This window comes from Hesperophylax consimilis, chromosome 17 (genome assembly GCF_061612785.1).
Source record: "Hesperophylax consimilis isolate HC1 chromosome 17, BYU_Hcon_1.0, whole genome shotgun sequence".
NCBI classification, from domain to species: Eukaryota; Metazoa; Arthropoda; class Insecta; order Trichoptera; family Limnephilidae; genus Hesperophylax; species Hesperophylax consimilis.
This window is the reverse complement of record NC_142852.1, coordinates 552,001-561,209: the sequence shown is the minus strand read 5'-3', so window position 1 is coordinate 561,209 and position 9,209 is coordinate 552,001.

The window sequence follows — 9,209 nt, the reverse complement described above, 5'->3', positions numbered from 1 at the left end:
GCTGTCAATCGGTTAGTCGGTCAGTTAGTCAATCGGTCAGTCGGTCAGTCAGGTCTGGAAAGGTTAAAAAATCAATATTAAATCAAATACTGTTACATATAAGATTTGTAACAAGGTGTGTGTGCATCACTTTACTTTCATCGCATCTATGGTCTTGGTGTGTGAGACCTTTAAGTACCTACACATTATCATTTTGCTATTGGTCAAATTGAGAGCCCTGGAATTCTGACTTGGAGAGTTGCCAAACCTGAGGGAGCAAGGATCTGTGCTTTGCATTGAAAGCAGTGGCCATTCTTTAATCACCAGCCCAGAGTAGCGGGCATTCCTCTTGGCTGAGGTTCGACGAACACATTCGCCAATTTTTGTATTTACCATTGGATTGATGGAATCGGATGGCATCTGCCGATCCTCATTGGTTAAGAAGGACCCTTTTGGAGACCAGCAGCATGAGGCTGTTTTGCATTGGACTACAAGATTATTTTTTTGATAAATTATAAACTGGGAGTTACTGTGAAGAACCGGAATCTACTACTTCGCATCAAGAACGAACTGGTATCACACCTTCATTTTACTTATGCAAGCCCTTTGCCAGACAGATTATATAGTAGGATGCTAATTAATTTCTTTTTTATTATGTCTTTTTGTTGTAATACATTTTAGATTCTTAAATATTTTTTATTTCTAGATAATAAACCAAATCATACATCATTTGTTGTCACTTAATCCCACGGTAACATTATTGGCGCCCAACTTGGGACGTAATTACACTAATTTAATAATTAACTAACTGTTTGACTTAGCGAAGTGAAGTCCTGTTTTAAATCGACAAAGAATCTAAACTATTCTGTCTCCGTAAACTATTTATTTTGCAAACTATGAAATACATATTTAAAAACAAAAATAAATTCGAAATAATGAAAACAGAATCAACATTAGAAAGAATAATGTATTTTATACTCCCCAAACGAACACAAAACAAATGCAAACACACTGCAGTTTCATTGGACCTCGTACTTTCAATCTTTTACCGAAAAATATTCAAGTGATTACTAAACTTCCTCAATATTTAAAAGAGTTAAAATTATGGCTTTTCGATACAGCAGTTGAAATTTTTCTTATTTAATTTGTGTTTCTCATAAAAAATTCACCATAAATTACACTAAACACTTATTATAACTTCACTATACACTATTATAAACACAAACCGCTGAGACAAAATGTAATATTGTTTTATATGCCCACAGTTTGTTTATTTCTAGGTACAATAATATAATATTTCTTCATATGAAGCGGTTACTTTGTGATGTGACATTATAATTTAAAATTAAACAATAACTTTGTAAACATCACTTATGGGTAAATACTTAATGCCGACCGGGTTTCGCTACAACACGTAGCCTCATCAGGGCAGTATAATACTAAAAATCTAAAAATTAAATTAACATGTGTGGATTTCACAGTAGGTGGACAGTCTGAGCTACAGTGGAAGAGGTAGGGATAGGTGGGAGATTGAGAGGCGAGTGTTCTTTGTCAATAGGGAACAATCTGAGTATAGGGCTTTTATTTAGGTTTATTTGGTTGTTGATGACTTTGCTATTGGCTTTTGGCTTTCCTCAACTCTAGCGCTTCTAAGTTATCCAACCTAAGACCTATTCCGTTTTTATGTAATAGACTGACGCCAGTATTTTTGTCGAACGTATGGTTGGTTGCTATGAGGTGATTTGCAAATTCGGAGAACCCATTACTGGTTAAACATCTTAGGTGTTCTTTGACTCGCGTTTTGATATTACGCGCTGTTTTGCCTATGTAAAACGCGGGACAGTCACTACATTGCAGTGAGTAAATACCTGAGTGATTTAACCGATGTTCTTTGTCCTTAACGTTCATCAAAAATTTACTTATACTATTGTTAGTGTAAAAAGCAACTAACCATACGTTCGACAAAAATACTGGCGTCAGTCTATTACATAAAAACGGAATAGGTCTTAGGTTGGATAACTTAGAAGCGCTAGAGTTGAGGAAAGCCAAAAGCCAATAGCAAAGTCATCAACAACCAAATAAACCTAAATAAAAGCCCTATACTCAGATTGTTCCCTATTGACAAAGAACACTCGCCTCTCAATCTTCCACCTATCCTTACCTCTTCCACTGTAGCTCAGACTGTCCACCTACTGTGAAATCCACACATGTTAATTTAATTTTTAGATTTTTAGTATTATACTGCCCTGATGAGGCTACGTGTTGTAGCGAAACCCGGTCGGCATTAAGTATTTACCTATAAGTGATGTTTACAAAGTTATTGTTTAATTTTAAATAATAATATAATAACTTAAATATATTACCCACGCACAGGCTGCGCCTTAGTGAGTTCCCATTATTCGTATTGATGTATATAATATTGTATGTAATTAATGTAAAAATTGGGAAAAATAAAGGAATTAAAGAAAATAAAATAAAAAAAATCGACCGATGGTATTTTAACGGCCTCCATCGTCGAAGGGAAAGAATCTTGACTAGCAAGTTGGAGTTCACGGGTTCAAATCAATATTTAAAAAGCGCAATATTTTAATTTCAAACATGAAAAAAGTTGAAAAACATCGAATAATTAAAAAAAAAATTCCAATTTTTCCGACTTTCAACCTTCAAGGGTATTTTCTTGGTTACCAATTCATATTTTGGAGAGGGAAAAGGTGAATTAACACATATATTGTTTCGATAGTTTTTAGAATATATACCAGAAATATTTCCGGTCGCGAGTTTCTTACTAAAATATAGAATATCGATAGGGGAACGAAATAGATCTATAAGAGGATGCCACTATAATAATGAAAGTCCTACTTTTGATCCTTGTATCCGCAATATTCCCTTTTTCTGCCAGAACGTAAAAAAACTCCACGGCTTATTGCACTTAGCCCGGAATTGCAATCTAACAATATGTGATAACATAACAAAGCCGGTGAATAAATAAATAAGTAAATAAGAGGCGGTGCAGAAATTGTACTGATGGTACTTCCCATCTCCTGGTGACAAAGTTACAAGGATGGGAAGGTAGGGAATTAATACTAGTAATTTATATATTATATACAAGATTTGATTCGAATTCAGACTAAGAAGAGATAAGATGGCGAATGGAGGCATTTTTATATAGGGTTTAATAGAAGAGAGATAGATTAGAGAGGGACAGCCAAAAAAATATTTATTGTTTAGGACCATTTACAGGCTATTAACATGAAAAAGTCATTAGATAAGCGAAGCAAAAAGCGTAGATGTCAAGATTCCACTTAAAAATGTTCACATCATGCACAGTTTAAGTATCATTATACACTATGTATTAACAAAAAATGTAAACAGCGAAACGTGAACAAAGGCAAAAAAGAGATATCAAAAACAAAACATACAGATCAATATATAATCCAAAAAACAAAAGCAAAAAAAAAACAGAAAAAATAGAGTAAATAAAAAAACAAACAAACATTGACAATCTATTACTAATTTGTTCATAAAATAAGCGAGACTCTTTGCATATATACATTTATGTAGTTGCACTCAATAGAATTGTACAGACGACACATTAGAGACAATGGATTGAAGTATGCAATATTGTTCTTAAATAATTCTAGATGGAATATATTCTGACTCCTTACATTACGTCTGTTAGGAACATTAATAAGAATATTGCTCACACAAAGAGTAGTTTCAAGCTTGTCATGAATAATTTTGTGTAGACATATTAAGTCAGCAAATTGTCTTCTTTTATCCAGGGTCGTAAAGTTAAAGTATTTGAGTCGTTCCTCGTAAGTATGGTACGGAATTTAGTCCAAGTTTAAATGATAACAATCTTAGATTTTTTTGTACAGATTCAATAGTTTTTTAATATTTCAAGTAGTGTGGGTTCCAGATAACACTATCATATTCCAATTTGCTTCTGACCAATGAGTAGTACAAGGTCTTCATCAAACTTAAATATTGAATCAAGAGTAATTCCTAGATCTCTAATAGTGGAGACTGCATTTAATTGAACATTATTAATGAAATATGCATAATCCTTTTGTCTTCTATTACGACTGAAGGAAATATATGATCTAAAGTACTTTAGAAACGTACGCAATATACTAAATAAAAATTATATATATAAAGTCTACTATGCTCTTTGCCAATCTCTCTCTCTCTTGGATTATTGGATGGGGATCTGCCTCAAACCTTCACATGAAACAGCTCGTTAAAACACAAAAAGTAATAATAAAAATAATCCTGAAAGTACCCATAAGGACTCCATCAAAAGAATTTTTTTAAAAATTTAACGTGTTCAGCATTATAAAACTGTACTAAAAAAATGCACTACTCAATTTTAAAGAAAAATATGAACACCTTGCTGAACAACACACCTACACTACAAGAACGAAATTCTCAAATCTACTAAATATTCCAAAATTTAATATATCTTTCGGCCAGAAAAACCACCTAATGCCCTTCCTAATGAAATAAAAAACACCATGGATATAGAAAAGTTTAAAAAAGACATCAAATTATGGCCAACTAAACATGAAGATGAGGGAATCATTAAATTTATGAAGTAACCCCAACGCAACCTACAGACAACAAACATAAATACTTTTTGCTTGATTTATTTTATATTTTGTGGGAACCAACAAATTAGAAGATGAGGAAATCATGATCAACACAAATACAACAAACTACAGTCCGCCTCGGAACAGGAATACCTAGTGAGGAGGACTGATAACAAACCACATCACTTTAAAACTTTTTTACTTAATATTGTATAATTTTTACTTTACTTTATATTGCATTTAATAATAAATTTTTTTTTTTAAAGTTCCCGCTTTTAGACTACCGAATGTACAATCTGAGGAGTCGAGAACGTGAACTTTGAAACGGTGAGAAGGAACGGAACAATGTCCAATCCTCATTCAAATAACAGTAGATATTTATTTTTTTGAGACATGTGAGATGTTTTTAAACCACGATTTTGATGGGATAGTCCTTTGTATTGAGGCATAACAGGTTCTCTTGTATTGATTAGCAATATTCCCTATGACCAAACATTGTGGAATCAATGTCAGAGAGGGGAATGTGGTTTACGAGGGTAATAATAGGGTTCGATGCGACTTGTTTTGCAAAGGAATCCGCAATATCTAAAAAATCAATAAACATTTTCATTTAAGGCGATGCACTACGTCGTGTAATATTTTAAATTGAGCCGCTATCAATAACAACCCTTACGTATATGGCGATAAGGCTTAAATTCCCGATTAACACCATCCGCCTGTTTTGATTTATGCATGAAAAAACATGTCCAAAAAGTGCCTTTTATTTTATTTTGTGGATGTTCAGGCATAAATATTTAATTATTTTTCGATCATTTTATAAATAACTTAATTTGCCACATTATACAATAAAATCATAACCGACAATGGGTTCGTAAGTAGGAGATTTTGAACTTTAAAGCAGTTTTCATAGGCCTTATACATTATTTTTTTCTGGGCTTATAAAAAGACTTATTCAAACAATTCTCGATTGTTCCAAAGGTCAAGATGTATTCTACTCGCAGTATTTAATTAAAGCATCTGAAACTTTCCAGGCGACCAAATTTTCAAACCAAAAACACGTGATTTTGCATTCCTACGTAGTGCATCGCCTTAACCCATTCAGCATTTTAGGGTCATATATGAGCAATTGTAATTTAATTCATAATTGTCCAAAGAAGCGAAGCTAGCAGTCCACAATGGAGTGCTGGTACCTACCCTGATGTATGGAACTGGCAGAGAAAGGATTAAACTAGACCGAATGCTGTTGAAATGAGATCCCCGAGGCGTATGTGTGGTAAAACCATGTTTGATCGTGTGAGAGATGTGGAGATCCGCAAAGAGTGAAAGACTGATGTAAGCGTAATTAATGAGTTATATCAAGAAAGGGACGCTTAGATGGTTTGGGCATGTAGAGCGAATGATCGAAGATAGGAGTGTAAGGAGAATGTATGATGCAAATGCGAATGGTAGCAGAAGTCGGGGATGCCCGAGGAAGACATGGCACAGTCAAGTGAATCAGATACTCGAGTCGGGCCATGTCAAGAGTCAGAATAACAGAAGAATATGTATGAGACGATGTATGAATGTGAATGAGGCAAGAAGTGTGTGGTGTGACCGAGTTGTTTGGCGGTCCGTCCTCTCTGCCTACCCCTGCGGGGAAACGGTGTGATGGTTAGTTAGTTAGTTAGTTATTAATTTAATTCATAATTGTCCAAAGAAGCGAAGCTAGCAGTCCACAATGGAGTGCTAGTACCTACCCTGATGTATGGAAATCAGGCTTGGAACTGGCAGAGAAAGGATGAAACTAGACCGAATGCTGTTGAAATGAGATCCCCAAGCCGTATGTGTGGTAAAACCATGTATGATCGTGTGAGAAATGTGGAGATCCGCAAAGAGTTGATATAAAAGTCTGATGTAAGCGTAATGAGTTAGATCAAGAAAGGGACGCTTATATGGTTTGGGCATGACGTTAGGAAGAGAAATAATAATTGCTTTGAGCTTGCCTCAGATACTTGTATTGGATGCCATTAATAAATCCTAAAATTAGCCAAATTGACTAATTAGTACTTAAAAAAAAATTTTGAAAACATATTTCACGTTTGATTTAATTATTAATAAAAATTAATGTTTTTTTTAAATGCGTACACCGGAAATATTTTACTTTCCATAAATTTAATATGCATGTATTGTATATATAAACCTTTCGGAAGAAATTCTCTAAGTGATAGTGAAAAGTTTATACAGCAGACTGGATGTGTGGTCGGAGACTCTACTTTCTATAAATGTAATATGTATTTTATTTAGGAAACAGACAGTCATTTATATCTTTAGAATAAAAAGCAATTATTTACAATATTAGACCATTAATTTTCCATTATTTCTAGTTGTTTATTCAATATTTGCACCTATACAATATATTTATAAATGACAAAGAAATATAAAGAATAAACATTATAAGGAATTGCAAAATGTTATAAAACAATTAAAGACAGTCAGTAGTAATACAGTTTTCGCATGATTAAAATAAAAACACTACAATAAACTAAGATGATATGATTATTACACAAAATAAAAAATTATATTATCAGCTTAGTAAGTAGCATTTTATATGTTTTCAAGTTACAGTTGAAATTGTCTCCCTCTCTAGAGGCATTGTGAGTTTTACAGATACGTCCTATTAAGAGTTTTGCGCATTTTTGGCTTTACAGTGTGGTGTTCTAAATAAGTCATTCGATCTATCAATATGTGAAGTGGAAGAGACATATCTGTGTAAGATTAAGAAATATTTAAAAAAGAATTAATCTAAAAAGAGGTTACTACGCATTTATCCAGTCGTTTATTCAATACGGAATTATTGGATGGAGGAGTCATACAATAAGTTTCTAACCCCGATCAAAGTGGTCCAGAAGCTAATCCTCAAAGTAATCCTCAAGAAACCCTTCACGTATCCAACAGAAAAGCTTTTTCCAGATTTCTGGGTGCCCCGAGTAGAGGATATATTCAAGAAAAATGCAATTATCCAAATTTATAAAGATAATATAATAAAAAAATTTTAAACCCACCTATCTTAAAGATATCAATACAATATCAAAATGTAATACAAAACAAATGCAAAATAACTATTTAGGAATAAAGTATTTCAACAACCTTCCGATTGAAATAAATAAATTAAAGGATATTAACATACTTGAACTAAAACTGAAGTTACTCTTTCAGAAATAATTAACTAAATAATTGCCTGTTTTTCCCTTTACTGATATTTATTATCAGTCTATACTCATCTCCACTGTATTTAGATGTTCCTTATTACTCAATAATTTGTATGTAACAGAATACTATGTTCAACTACACAAATAATCCAGAAGTTTCAATTGTTCCTATTATATATATTATATATATATATATATATATACTTACCTATAGCATAATGGTATTCTATTTTTCATATAATCAGTGTAACTCGCTCACCAAGCACAAGAACCAGTTTCTTCATTGGTGATAATATATATTTTGTAACCATATGTACTTACATAATATCCTGTACCCACTTATGTATATTAAATAAAAATTTTAAAATCTGGTGTTGTGTTCAGAGCAACGAAATGCAATATGTATGTACCTATGTACCTATTATATGTATAAACCTTCCGGAAGAAATTCTCTAAATGATAGTGAAAAGCCTATAAAGTCCGTTGCGCGGTTTAGAAGAATAATTATTTATTTATTTATTACACGACCTAGTGGGCTTTTCTTTAAAAAAAATACAAGCATTTTGTATCAGAGTAAACACTTAAAAATTAATACAATAAAGAAGAATGTAAACATAATGGCAAAAATGAATCCTCACGCATATAATTGAGTTCAAAAGATTCAACAAAACAAAATAGTAGAAGCGGAGAAGTTATATGGGTACATAGGTCTATTTGTGTCTAGAAGAATAAAAGTGATAGAATATACAACATTTATACTGATTAGTTTTCAAATGAAATATATCACCCAGATCAGAATATTGATTATAACTACTTACTAGATAAATTGTTCCTATTAAAACTTTCAGAAAGAAGAATAAACACAGATTTAATAGTACTACATAAAATACTTCATTACGAAATTGACTGTCCTGAGTTACTCCAATTAATCAGCATCCAAAATATACCCAAAAGATCTTGCCGAAATTTACTACCCTTTTATTTTTACAACACCAGGACACTGTCTTATCAAAATTTCCCGATTCCAAGACTTCACAGTCTCGGAAATAAATACTCTGATCTGGGAGATATATTTTATCTTAAAAATAATCAATATAAATATTGTTTATTTCAATTCTTTTATATATCGAGACACAAATAGACATCTATAATTTCCTCTATAATTTTATTTTTATTTTGAATATCTATTTATGTGAGACTTCTTATCATTTTTACTAATGTATCTTATTTTATTATATGCTTTTGTTGTAACATTTAACATTTTTTTCTTTTTTCGTTGTATTATGTTTCCTTTATTGTTTTAATTTTGTAGAATTTATAATAACTGTGATACTCAACTATTAAACTTTGTAATGTGTAAAAGCCCATTAGGGGGTGTAAAAAAATAAATATTTGTTTCCGAGATTGTGAAGTGTCGGAATCGGAGAATTTTGGTAAGCTAGTGTCCTGGTGT